The sequence below is a fragment of the Notolepis coatsorum genome (genome assembly GCF_963971535.1).
Source record: "Notolepis coatsorum genome assembly, chromosome: 1".
In the NCBI taxonomy this organism is placed as follows: domain Eukaryota; kingdom Metazoa; phylum Chordata; class Actinopteri; order Aulopiformes; family Paralepididae; genus Notolepis; species Notolepis coatsorum.
The window spans coordinates 169,811,208-169,826,348 of record NC_140165.1 but is presented as its reverse complement, the minus strand read 5'-3'; the positions used below and the strand labels follow the sequence as shown (position 1 = coordinate 169,826,348).

General features: G+C 40.7%; 1 protein-coding gene across 4 annotated transcripts in view; it reads left to right on the top strand.

The window, feature by feature from the left end:
* The window catches only part of LOC311244718 (SAFB-like transcription modulator), a 118,158-nt gene that overhangs the window by 90,806 nt on the left and 12,211 nt on the right, over positions 1-15,141 (top strand). The gene's annotated exons all lie outside the window — the stretch shown is intronic.

Sequence of the window (15,141 nt, the reverse complement as noted above, 5' to 3'; positions counted from 1 at the left end):
AGATTGCAGAATGGGTACAATACAGTACGGCTCAATACACACAATTGTTAAGGGGATGCAGACCTGAGAAAGACGTTTGTCTTGTTTACATCAGGGTCCCCCATTTTCAATTCATATAGAACTACTATATGAGCGGCATCGCTGAGCATATTCTCACCGCTGGCTGAGCTCTGGTGTCCACTGGAGCAAGCCAGAGACAGCCGGCGATGCGATATTTTATTGGTTTGTCATGACAAACCAATTACATAATCTAACATATGTGTAAAGGCACAACATATTCCAGTTAACGGTATCTTTTTTTAATTATTCGTTACGGCGCAATCAATACTTCCATGCATTCGGGACCTCCATGTTTTGGGGGTATTCATCAGACAAATCGGATCCGGGGATTCGGCTCCCATCAGTCGGGCAAGAACTGCGGGTTTTCAGCCTCTCTCCTCTCTCGCGGAGCTTAAGGGGGAGCTTAGTATTCCTGCCTCTGAGGAGGTGGCTACAACATCAACACACAGTGACTACATGCAGTCACTGTGTGTTGTTGTAGCCAGCGGGTAAATCGCGATTTTTTTATTTGTTTGTCATGACCAGTGATGCCACTAACGCGTTACTAAGTAACGCGTTATTGTAATCTGATTACTTTTCCCCGAAAATAGTAATCTAACGCGTTAATCTTTACAAGCCAGTAATCTGATTGCAGTTACTTGTCCAAGTGGCTGTGCGTTACTATTTCGTTACTATCTCATCATAATGCAGGCGGAATGCAGTATTTTCTTTCGTTTTCGACAGTCAAATATACTTTTGGAGAGCTTTTCCTTGTATTGGGGAGTGACGTCACAGCACGCAACCTCGCGTGTTGAGCCATGCTGGTGGGCGCGGCTGTTATTGTTATTATCAGGCTGACCAAAACATAGCGAGCTAGCAGGGAGACGCTCGCGCTGGTAACGCTTTCTTGCACTGGAAGTTCACTAGTCTACTTAACGTTTGTGTCAGCTAAGCCGGGTGAAAAAAACATTCACTTTGCGGAGGAAACAAAATACTGTCTACCGCATATGGAATATACAGCACAGCACGACCATCGACTTCTACAGGACTCGGAGCTGCACCAGCCAAACAGTATGTTCCACCTTTGAGTTAAACATCTTTTGCATTGCACTATTCATGAACATGGAACACCATACTGCAGTATGTAGGTTGTCAGTAGCAGAAGGAACAGACTTTCTGACAAGAGGTTTGAGAAGATTCTGTTACTGAGATATAATCACTGGTTTACTCACCCCTCTCCCCTGTTTCACTAGGAACATTAGAACCATATCTGAATAGGGCAGGCCTCAAAGGTAGGCTACATATCAGCCTACATGTGGTGTTATTGACCATTTATCTTTTGTGAAATCTATAGATCTATAGGTTTAGGTTAGGTTTAGGTTTACTTTATTTGTTCAAGGGGGACAGTGTACATTAATAAAACATTTTACAAATGTAAATGCACCCAATTTTAGCCAAAAGGCTAATTTCCATTGGTAGTCCCCCTGCCAGAAGGTACAGGCTAAAATCCTGTGTAAAAAAAAAAAAGGGTTAGCAATAAAAACAGAATAAAATCAAGATAAATACATTAGAATAAAAACACAACAAAAGCACATAGACATAGTAGGGATACAGGTCACAATACAGTCATGGACACAAGGACAGAGCACATCATGACATATTAAGAGACCCAGACATAGACAGACGCACCATATCCATATCCACACACACATATACGTATACAGACACCTCAGTGTCTAGATATAGATATAGATAGGCCTACCTGCCCTATTAGTACATTTTACTCAAACTGAGTACATTTTACTCAATTTTTTTTGTCATTATGTTGTGGCAGCAGGGGGGACGACTTCGTAACCTAGTTACTTTCAAAGTAACTAAGTTACTCTGATAATCAAGTAATCAGTAAAGTAACTAAGATTACTTTTTAAAGGAGTAATCAGTAATCAGATTACTTTTACAAGTAATCTGTAGCATCACTGGTCATGACAAACCAATTACATAATCCAACATATGTGTAAAGGCACAACATATTCCAGTTAACGGTATCTTTTTTTAATTATTTGTTACGGCGTAGTCAATACTTCCATGCGTATAAATTGAGGAAGTCGTAATAGTAATCCAGTATATATATTTTTTCTTCTAAAAAATAAACCAGTTCAACACAGGTAACCACTTTTGCTTCATTTCTTTGATGGCTCAAATGTATGCTCAGGGGTGGCCAACCAGTCAGATACTAAGAGCCACAAAAATGACTGTGGTACTACAAAGAGCCACACCATATAATATACCATAGTTTCTCAACCCATTTTTCAGTCACGGCACCCTTCATGTGTTTATAGGTCCCACCCACCCTCTGGCCTCTGAAGTTGCTAATGTCTTTTTTATTTGGGCCTCACAGGGTTAAAAGTATCCTGTGAGACCCACGGTTGCAAAATTACAAAATCACTTTTAGCCATTAAAAAAAAATAAGTTTGTAAATGTTTTAATTTAAAAATGTTAAGCACATGTACATAGTCAATGGGTCCTGTTGTTCAGCCTCACAATGCTATTGGATAGTAAATGTGTTTATAGGTCCCACCCTCTGGCCTCTCAAGTTGCTAATGTCTTTTATTTGGGCCTCCTCTTAAGCCTGTCAAATGACATCGCGCCATAAATCCATCTCTACAGAATGTATGAAATAATGTTGCATTTTCTTTTCAATTGTAGCCAAGAGTAAAGACCCTAACCCTGTTAAAACAGCAGTCAGAGTGTATATTTTCAGCATTACGTTTGTTTACCAATTTTAATTGTTATTAGTGAAATATAAGATTATAGAAATCTCAGGGCATTGAGTCGGAAACCGGCACATATTGACGGGAGGAAGTGGCGCAGCCATAAGTGAGTGTAGTCTTTTGAAGGAAGAGACCCAGGGCTTTCGATGGGCTTTCGAATTTCGAAAAACTACACTACCCAGCTCACGCCAGCCCCTGTCAATCATCTGACTTCTGAATTTACTTTTTTTTGAACGTCTAGCAAAAAACGGCATTGCAATCTGATGAAAAATGGTGGAAAAATGTACATTATAAAAAAGTAACTGTACTTACAGTAGATTTCATTCACGGTTTGTGAATCACGCCTGGTGATACTAAATCCAGATTAAACTCTGCCATTGGAAAGGGGATATTTGGCCCGATCCATAGATGTGCGACTTGGCCATAATACGGTAATTTATAGGCCTGATATTCTATATTCTATAATCATATTTCAAATTGCATGTGTCCGGATGGCAGAAATCAGTACTGTATCTACAAAACCGTCTGTTTAATCATCTTCCCTTTATTCATTTGCTTAGATTTTTCAGGTCTGGTAAATTTTAGCATGGTGTTATTCACAGTAAAAAAAAATATAATTGATATTCTCCTTTGGTTCATTACAATTTACTCATGCCTAGTAACAGACACAATATTTCTGACACTGGGAATACATTCCCTGAGATCCATAGATGTCCCTAGAATCAGATACCAAGAACATGCAAATGGACCATAAAAAAATATATATATCTGTAAATGTTTATTATACGTTCTTATGGAATGAATGACATAAAATAATAATAGAATTTTTATTTATTTGTATTATTAATGGATGGAGGAGCCGCACATTGCAGAGCAAAGAGCCGCATGCGGGTTGGCCACCCCTTACTAGTCGATTTTGTGTTTTGAGCACAAAGTTCATCATAGATCTGGCCTCTTTATTTTGCTCTAAAAGTGCACCAGATTGATGCATTTAACTTTAAAATGTAATTTTTTTTAACTATTCCGGGCGAGAATGCCCCCGGACCATGGACGTTTTTAGGGTTAGAAAACAGTTTTTATTTTAATTTTTTACACAGAAGTACGCAATTTTAGAGTAATTAGAGATGAATACTGAAGAACTAGATTAGAGGTTCTCTTTTTTTTATCCACTTTTTCTCCTTATTTTTCTATTTTTCTCCCATCCCAATTTCGTATCGCCAATTCTCTCCTTCAATTCTCCCCTCTCCTGTCTTGAACGTTGCTAGACTATGCCTCCCACTGGTCGGCTGTAGTGAGGATAGAAGCCTTGCATCACGTGTCCCCTCCGGTACACGAGGAGGCAGCCTGTCGCATCTTTTCACCAGACAGCGCGGACTCTGTGGCGAGGAGTAACGCGTGGGAGGCTCACGCTGCCCCCGATACTTCCTGTCTCTGCTGTACAGGCGTCACCCAACCGACCTGTAGGAGTCGCTGTCCACAAAGTCCAATCCCCACCCATCGACTTTCCACCCGCTACCTCTGCCAATTGAGATAGTATGACGACTGGCCCAAGCCGCAGGCAACGCTGACTCGGGTAGTCGAGACCGGAGTCTCTTGCATTGGTGACGAGCGCAATCTCCGCTACGCCACCCAGCCGCCTAGATTAGAGGTTCTCAAAGTGAGGTCCAGGTCCATGAGAGGGATCTGGGCAGTCCCCATAGAAAATTCAAAGTTAACGGGACCAAATCATCAGTTTCTTATTTATTTATTTACCCTTTATTTAGCCAGATAAAACATTGATCTGGTCCAAGAGGCCCCAACAGGAGTACAAATATACATACCGGTATATACATACATACGGTACATACATATATACATATATATATATATATAATATATATACATATCAGGGCATGTAAGCGGCGAGGCGTGAGCGGCGCGGGCGGTTTTGACGTGAGCGACGGAGTGGGTTTTAAATGGGTTGGCGCGACGTCCGGAGCGAGAGTTCTCCTCCGCTCCAATCCGCTCCGGGCCGCTCACAGTGGTTTAACACTGATGTAATATACATGTAGTACAATGCCAAAGCAACAGGTGGCGATGTACAAACATGAAGGCCATTTTCATGAGAAGGGTGAACCGTCACTCACATCCTGCTAGACCAAAGTATATTCCGCCATTGTTGTTGATGTTAGCTTACATGCTAACGTGAATGGCAGCGACCATAGCATTGTGGCTAGGCTAGCTACCATCGCTTAGTAGAGCTAGTTCAGGGGTGGCCAACCCGCGGCTCGCGAGCTGCATGCGGCTCTTTGCCCGTCAATGTGCGGCTCTCCCATCCATTACATTTTTTTTTTTTTTTTTTTTATAAATGTCACTCATTCCATAAGGACGTAGAATAAACATTTACACTTTTTTTTTAAATGGTCCATTTGCATGTTCTTGGTATCTGAATCTAGGGACATATATGGATCAGTGTCAGAAATAGTGTGTCTGTTACCAGGCTTGAGTAAATTGTAATGAACCAAAGGAGAATATCAATTCTATTTAAAAAAAAATAATTATCTTTGACTGTGAATAATACCATGCTAAAATTGACCAGACCTGAAAAATCTAAGCAAATGAATAAAGGGAAGATGATTAAACAGAAGGTTTTGTAGATACAGTACTGAATTCTGCCATCTTTTTTATAATGTAAATTTCTCCACCATTTTTCATCATATTGCAACACCGTTTTTTGCAAGACGTTCACATAAAGGTAGAGATACTAACTGCGTTCTGTTTTATGGCAATAACATTCAGGTTTGTGGGAGATAATCCCAAAAAATAAGAGAAATAAAAAAGTTTATCCAGAAGTCAGATGATTGACAGGGGCTGGTGTGAGCTGGGTAGGGTAGTTTTTCGAGATTTTAAAGCCCTGAGTCTCTTCCTTCAAAAGACTACACTCACTTTTGGATGTGCCACTTCCTCCTGTCAATATGCGCCGGTTTCCGACTCAATGCCCTGAGATTTCTATAATCTTATATTTCACTAATAACAGTTAAAATAATTGGTAAACAAACGTAATGCTGAAAATATACACTTTTACTGTATATCTCGGGCTTAAGAGGTTAACCCTGTGAGGCCCAAATTAAAAAGACATTAGCAACTTCAGAGGCCAGAGGGTGGGACATATAAACACATTTACTATCAAATAGCATTGTGAGGCTGAACAACAGGACCAATTGACTATACATGTGCTTAAAGGGGAACTATCTTATAAATGGCCTTTTTCAGTGTTTACCATTGTTTCTTAGCTATGTGGACTTATATTAATAGGATCTATGTCTCTAATTCTCATATTGGTGCATTCTTCCAATTCTCCTCTCACAATATTCACCCTCACTGAACTGAGTCATCTGAAAATGTGCATATCTGTGATGTCAGAGATTTCTCAGCTGCATAATAATGTGGCAGTTGATGTCAGTTGGCACCAGGCCACACAGTGGTTGGAGCCCAGCCTCAAAACGGCTTAAGATCTTGAGGTAGAAAAATGCGGTTTTTGAGTACTTGATTAGAAATACAAAACAATGCATTTTTTTAAAAAAAAAACCTAGGTGTTTCATAGACTCACAGGAATTGTGTAAAAGTGCCCAAATAGTGAAAGAAATAGTAAAATAGTTCCCCTTTAACATTTTTTAAATAAACATTGTTTTTTTAAATGGCTAAAAGTGATTTTGTAATTTTGCAACCGTGGGTCTCACAGGGTACTTTTAACCCTGTGAGGCCCAAATAAAAAAGACATTAGCAACTTCAGAGGCCAGAGGGTGAGACCTATAAACGCATGAAGGGTGCCGTGACTGAAAAAAAAGGTTGAGAAACGCTGGTATATGGTGTGGCTCTTTGTGGTACCACAGTAATTTTTGTGGCTCTTAGTCTCTGACTGGTTGGCCACCCCTGAGCTAGTTGAATGGATAAACGTTATTTAACATTGCAGAATGGGTACAATTACAATACGGCTCAATACAAATAATTGTTAAGGGGCCCAGGGGGTGTAGACTGTTGTAGATTGGTCAAATCAAGCAAATTTACATCATGCTCCCAAAAAAAATTCTGCTGAGCGAGCTGTGGAGCGATGTGGAGCGGGGAGCGCTTGATTCGTAAATGAAGGTGAGCGGTGAGCGGAGCAGTGAGCGACTTGGGGGGGGGGGGGGGGGGGGGGGGGGGGGCAACATGAGCGGATGGGAGCGGAACCAGACGTCTAGAGCGAAGAGCTCCGCTCACATGCTCTGATACATATACATACTCATACACATAAGCAAATAAACAAACAAACAAACATATGCACAGCCTATGTACAAAAGAAATAAACAGTTAATCTCTAGTCTTTACAGTTTTCTTCGATTGCATAAACACTCAAATCAAAAGTATTACACAATTATCAAAACCTTACACTCAAGGAGAAAAACATAGGCCCAGATTTGCACCCCTATAAGCACAATGTCAGCCTCACACTTTTTTCAAAACAATACACAGTGATTTGCAAAACACTAAACACACTTGCATTACATTAGACACAGAATGTCAAATTACCACACATATGAGCCAATTAGTTAAACACAGCCATAATAATAATAATTATAATTTAGGACCTGCTCAGAGGTCATTAATCGGCATGCATGCGATGCATGTATGCGATTCGTCTCTGCGATTAACCCATCCCATGGAAGGAGAGTGAAGTACTGTACACAGAGAACGTGAAAACTACACTACAATACATTCACCAAACACTACACAAGACAATCAATGATGCAGACTGATGAAAATATAAATTTTCTCTCCATTTACCCAAATCAGTCAACATGGAGAATCACAACAAAAAATTCTCTTGCCAGATCCAGCTAGGCAAAGAGATAATGTCTAGTATTTTCTGTACTCTATATTTTTTCTATTTTTGTTTTACTGTAATTTTAACCTGTACTGGATACAGTATTTTATGTTTGTCTGATATTTGCTGAGCTTACAGTGTTATGCACACTGTAGTAGCATGAAAACTGGGACATGTTTTGTTGTGATGTTGAAATGTTGACTGATTTGGTTATATGGAGAGAATAAATTTTTTTCATCAGTCTGCATCATTGATTTGGGTATATGGAGATAAATAAATTATATTTTCATCAGTCTACAGCAGGCGTTCCCAAACGTTTTCAGCTCGAGACCCAAAAAAGAAATGTGGTGTTTCCCCGGGACCCAAACGTACAAAAATACATCATGAATTGCCATAACATACATTTATAGGGCGGCCGGGTAGTTCAGCGGACTAAGCGTCTGTCTACCACCACAGAGACAGTGGGATCGAATCCAGCTGTGGTGCTTCCGGGTTGGCCGACCGTCCATACTAACACAATTGGCAGTGTTAGCAGGTGGGAAACCCGGCGAGGGTCGGTCCTGGTCGTTGTAAACAGCGACTCTTACAGTTCGGTCGGGGCGCCTGCACAGCAAGGGAAGGATCTAGGAGGCGTGAATACTTTCCCTAAGCGGGTTGTACTTCCGCGTTCGGTTTGCGTGATCTGATTGGCCACTGACGTTTCTGGTCATGTGACATGTGCGCCAATCGTGTGACGCCTAGTTCTGCCACCGGTTAAGCTTAGGCGACTCTTTCGAAGTTGGTTAAGGTTAGAGTTTGTCTTGGAGCAGGGCGATAGAACACCAGCCCTGATTCCAAACTCTAACCTTAACCAACTTCGAAAGAGTCGCCTAAGCTTAACCAGTGATAAAACTAGGCGTTAGGTAGTTTGCAGGCTGATAGACCCGGAAATAGGCGCAGAACTAGGCGTCACATGATTGGCGCACATGTCACATGACCAGAAACGTCAGTGGCCAATCAGATCGCGCAAACCGAACGCGGAAGTACAACCCGCTTAGGGAAAGTATTCACGCATCTAGGAGAGGTAGTGTGACCTTCCACACGTTACACTCTCCCAGTGAGTCCACGCTGCCAGGTGAAAAGAAGCGGTGGGCTGGGTACAATTGGCACGACAACTAACGACAATTGAGATGGGAGAAAAAACGGAGAAAAAAAAGAAAACATACATTTATAAACTACTGATAAAGAACACAACAAACCATGAATTTCAAATGTATATGAAATGTATTTATTTAATTATAAAAGTACATCACAGCAATAATCAGAGTGTAATGTTAAGTTGCTCACCACCTCATAACATACCGGTATGTACCGGTACATACAATTTGGTAACACTTTTAAAAACAAACATGTTCTACTCTCCTTTCTATTTCTCACCCCTTTTTCAACTCCATTTCTTACCCCCTCCCTCCGTCCCTCAACCTTAAACCCCAACATTGAGCAACATTCTGATTAATTTGTACTGACTTATTTAAAAATTCTACTGACCTGACATGCTAGAGGGGGTATAATATTTAATCTATGGCACAATGAAATCTAATGAGAGTTATGTGGCTGGTTGAAGTTTTCAAACAGCAGATCTATTCTGGGCTTGGTTTTTGAAAGTGCTATTATGAGGTCATGCTGAGAATTTAGTCTGTTTCTGTATGTTTTTCAGGTATGCTAGAGTAGAAAACCCAGATTCACATAAGTATGTGGTGCCAAACTGAATCAACACATCTACAGCTTTAAAAAAAACATTTTACTTATTTTTTTTATTTTTTTTAATTGGCGACCCAATAAAAACGGGTCTGCGACCCATTTTGGGTCGCAACCCAGAGTTTGGGAAACACTGGTCTACAGCATTGGTCTTGTGTAGTGTTTGGTGAATTTATTGTATATTTGCACATTCTCTGTGTACTTCACTTACAGTACTCTAATCACTGAGAGGTAGAATTGCTTAATAGGCGAGTCAATATATGGTTTAACCCCAAAAAAATTGATACAAAGGGTTTTTCAATGGATTCTGGTAGTATTGGGTGTGCTAAATAACATACTAAAAGTCGACCAAAATCGACCCCTCCGAAAGCCGTCATTTCCAAGATGGCGTCCCAGATGGCGCCGAGGCGATTAAAATGGCTATATCTCAAATTAAGAAAATGGTGCAAAGGATTTCTCAACTGATTCTGGTACCTCTGGGCATGTTCACTAACATACTAAAAATCTAGGAAAATACACCTTCCAGAAAGGCTTCATTTTCAAGATGGCGTCCAAAATTGCGGCTGGCCAAGCTTAAAATGGCTATATATATGTCAATATAAAAATTATATAAATGATTTTGTCATTTGATTCTGGTACCCCAAGTACCCCTAGACATACTTAGGAACATACTAAAGTTTTAGGGAAATACACCTTCCGAAGAGGCTTAATTTTCAAAATCGTGTCAAATGACGACTGGGAGCTTAGAATGCCTGTATCTCAAATGGGAAAACATTTCTAAAGGATTTATAAACTGATTCTGGCACCTCTATACATTAATAACGAGCAAAATATCTAGCTAAATATATCTGCTAGGAATGCATCATTTGCATCATCAAAATGGCTGCCTGTAGCTTATTTTGGCTAAAATTTAAATTGGTTATTATATTCAACCTAGAAAGCTGGCTTTGGTGTTGAACACAAAATAAATGACCCACTTATTGTGGTTTTTAGGCCTACTCATCATCATCTTCAGGATCCTCTGGGAGAAACTTGTTATGTGGATTGTCACATTCATGAAGTTGACATGGTCCACAGACAGTAGTACAAGGTAGTCCATATTTTCTGCATGAGCAGCGAAGTGTCTTGCAGGCAGTGGTACAGTTACAATGAATGACCTTCAAGAGACTGTCTGGAGCAGCATTCATTGTTGACATGATGGGACAAATCTATTGTCCTGCAGTTTCCAGCCCCAGTCTAGAGCATCTATACCATCATCTGTTCCCATCCAGACCATGACCTGGTAGTATGCTCTACGACAGTGGAATTTGGTAGCAGATTCAGTTGGTGGTAGACGTTCAGGCGTTACCGTTGATGAAGCTGAGACAACCTTCTTGCTGAAAATGTTATATCTCATTTTTGCAAGCGAATCTGTGCACTTTCCACCAGAAAAGACAGCCATTGCTTGGCACCCAAGGTCATCGATCACATCTGTTGTCTGGTTTGGTACAGTGAATGCATTGGCACAAGCCTGAAGGACAGGATCCCCTTTTACAAGTTTTTGGAATGCTGTCTTTTTGCCAACTCCGAAGATCCGGGAAGTTGTGTCACAGCCAGTCACAGCATGGATGAACAGCAACTGAGAACACACATCCTGTCCGAGTACTTCTTTCAAATGGTTTATGGCGTACACTTTAAAACTGCCATCAGCTTTCGACTTGTCTGATCTGAAATAAAGGCCCTTGCTATCTCTCTGTGCATAGTAAAGAAGTAAGACGAGGAGATCAGTATCTTCTCCAATCAGCGTCGTGGTGTGAAGAAGAGATGATCCCACTGCGGCCCTTACTATGTCTACATCAGCATCTCCAAGTGAATTGACCACAGTGCAATCCCGTTCTTTCAGTTCATCACTTATCATGTGGATCAGTTTCTGTTTATTCAGATCTCTTGACAGGAACTCCTCCTTCTTACCTGAGAACTCTGTCTCAGCAGTGAAGTTGACAATGGGATGAATATTGTTTCCTCTTCTTTGATGTGTGTTGTCTTTAATGGATGGCCCATCCTCATAGCCATCAAACACAATGGTTGTAGCTGAGCCATAATGTTGGATGGTGAAGTCTGCATATGACTGTGCAATTTTACCATAGCTTTGTCCGTGCTTCCATTGTATTCGGTGAAGGAGTGAACCACCATCAAGAACATAATGCTCCGTTTCTGGTACAGAATCTAGGATTGCATCACTTGCATGATCACAGATTGCGTGCGCTAGTTGTGGTTTATCAGCTTTGCGGAAGACGTTTCCGGCTTCAAAGAGGGCAGGAGGGAAAGGACTGAGTTCGTAACGCATAGCCTCCTCCAATGACAGCTCTCCAGTTTGGGAGACAATAAGGAAACGTTGAAAAAGAAGTGCAGAATCAATGATTCGATCAGGAGCAACCTTGATAGACGATTTTTGTCCAAGGGTTATGGCTTTATCCTTTCTACTAAATGAAAATGTGAATGCCGGCTGTCCGATCATTTTGTGCATGATGTTGCGTCCAACAGAGTCATAATCATGCACGTTCACTCCATCCTCAGCAACAACACCTGTAACAACATTCCTTAAAGAAGAGTCTGGAGAGAAAGGTGAACATATAGCAAGTTTTGAAGTGATCTTCTCCAGGTCAGCAGCATCCCTTTTCATCCTTGCCTCTGTTGAATCCTTGTGCTGTTCTGATGTTGTGTATGTCTGGTTTGAGAACTCCTGCATTGCGGTGTTATACTCTGATGTTATGCCCTTTGACATTGTCCAAAGCAGTGGTTCTCAACTGGTCTAGCCTCGGGACCCAACATTTTCCTTAGTCATTAAGTCGCGACCCAAAATTTTGAACCACTATGATTTATGTAAAAAAAAAGAATTGCAGTAATACGCAATCTTTCAAAACATGAAATAAACGCAAAAAAGTGCAACAAAAGTGCAACTATTGCTAAAAACCCAATGAAATAAAAGAATAAATAATATATGCTTCTTAGCAGATTTCTTAGCTTAACATAACAGACCTAAATTTGGGGGAACTAATGGGATAACTGAGGTTGCAACAAAAGTGCAACTAGGGCTAAAACCCAATGAAATAAAATAATAATAAATAATATGCTTCTTAGCAGATTTCTTAGCTTAACATAACAGACCTACGTTTGGGGGAACTAATGAGATAACTGGGGTTGCAACAAAAGTGCAACTAAGGGCTAAAAACACAATGAAATAAAATAATAATAAATAATATATCCTTCTTAGCAGACTTCTTAGCTTAACATGCAGGGGACTAATGGGATAACTGGGGATGATGTTTGCTCCTGACAAGAGTCTCAAAGTCTGGGGTGATGGTAGACAAAGCAACTCGGAGGTCATGCTCAATGTCCAATCTGTTCCTCCGCTTTGTCTTCAGCTGGACCAGAGCTGAGAAGCCACTTTCACAAAGATTATTTTTTTTTTTTTTTTTTTTTTAATATACACACACTTCCGCGACCCACTCAAAATGGCCCCGCGACCCACTTTTGAGAAACACTGGTCCAAAGGGATCTCTGATTGTCGGTCATTCCACTTCCATGTGTCATCCCTCCTGTAGTCTTCAATGACCTCATCAATGTTGTTTCGATTACAAGATCTGAGCTGAGGCCTGCCCATGATTGGCTGCTGCGACGGATAACATGAAAACCCTTTTCAAATTGTCTGAAGACATCTGGGTGCATTTTACACCTAAGTGCAGAAACGGTCAGCTGTCCATCATCATTCGTTTCAAAGTAAGCACACATTTTTGAGAAGGCTTGTTCTTGGTCCTCATTCTTTGGCCTTCCAGACTTTCTCCGCTTTGGATTACAATCAGGCTGAAATTCCATGGGAACATCACGGTCACACCGGAAATGTGTGCTACAAGCATTATGATACACACAGTCTGCAGCATGTAGATCACTATTATAGTATTCAATTCTACCTTTGACTTTGAATGACCACTCATCATTTTGTTTATCACAGCTTTGCAATATAGACTTTGCAAAGTTGTCTGTTTTCACGTAACTGTAGTCGGCACGTCCTTCATGAACATTTGTGCCGCAGAAAAGGCAATCAGTTTGGCTATTGAATAGAGCTTCAGATTGCCTAGTACTAGTCCTTTTATTAGTGGTACTTGATTCACCGCTCTGTTTCCTCTGTAAATGTAAATCAATATCTCGGCTATGTATGTACATTTTGCGGCATTCTGAATGTACTTTCATGCCAGCAGTCACATGAACAGTGTCACCTCTTTTAACAGTAGCTTTATTGATCCCATCAGCACCTTTCTGACGAATCTCAACAAAATCACTTCCATCTTCCAATTTACAAATGGGACAGATCTGGGCACTGAATTCACTCATCACTTTAGAAATCAGATAATGGTCAAAAAGAAGGATTCAACTATGCTAGCTTGAGAGCTGGAGAGTGCAAACACCTCTGGCAAAGACTAGGATGAAACTGGGGCTTAAATAACACTGCCAGGCCAGACACACCCAGGCATGCCCAAACACAGGACTAGGTCAGAAAAGAAAGAAAGAAACTGATTCAGAAAAAGAAGGCTTTAACTATGGTAGTTTGGGAGCTGGAGAGTGCAAACACCTCTAACTATAACAACTATAATGGTCAAAAAGAAGGCTTCAACTATGCTAGCTTGAGAGCTGAGAGTGCAAACACCTCTGTCAAAGACTAGAATGAAACTGGGGCTTAAATAACACTGCCAGGTCAGACACGCCCAGACATGCCCAAACACAGGACCAGTTTGGACGCCATCTTGAAAATGATGCCTTTCCGGAAGGTGTATTTTCCTAGATTTTTAGTATGTTCACAAGCATGTCTAGAGGTACCAGAATCAAGTGAAAAATCATAGTTATATATTTTTTTCTATTGAGATATATAGCCATTTTAAGCTTGGTCTGCCGCCATTTTGGACGCCATCTTGAAAATTAAGCCTTTCTGGAAGGTGTATTTTCCTAGATTTTTAGTATGTTAGTGAACATGCCCAGAGGTACCAGAATCAGTTGAGAAATCCTTTGCACCATATTCTCAATTTGAGATATAGCCATTTTAATATCTCCACCGCCATCTGGGATGCCATCTTGGAAATGGCGGCTTTCGGGGGGGGGGTCGATTTTGGTCGACTTTTAGTATGTTATTTAGCACGCCCAATACTATCGGAATCCATCGAAAAACCTTTCGTATAATTTTTTTTTGGGTTAAGTGCTTTTTTTTTTTCATAGATTGACTCGCCTATAATGTGTTTTAGGTTAAGCACAGCAGTGTAATTGGTTCAAACGGAATTAAGTCATATTAAACGTGTTTCATATGGTAAATGTAGTTTTTATAAATTAGTGTATAGTTTGTGTTTAATTTAGCAAAGGATCTGAGGTGTTCTGATAATTGTGTGTGTGGTTGTGCTAATTGTGTGTAGTGTTTTGAAACACCAGGCCCTGTTTTCAAAATCGTGCTTAACACTTTGGATGCCACGGATGACATAACACGTGTTAGCAGCCCGCCCCCTGAATGCCCACCACGACAATTAGCGTGAATCTTTTTTTTATTAGCGATCTGAATTCATATTTCATCAACCGAGTCTACCGTTGGGAAACCAGCCCCACCAGGCGCTCAGATGTGAAAAAAGCGCCCCCTATCGTCTCCCAGATGGTAATGCACCCTTTTGGAATGGACTCGATGAAAATGGACTCGGAATCCACATTTTACTTCTCACGCATGTACCCCGAGAC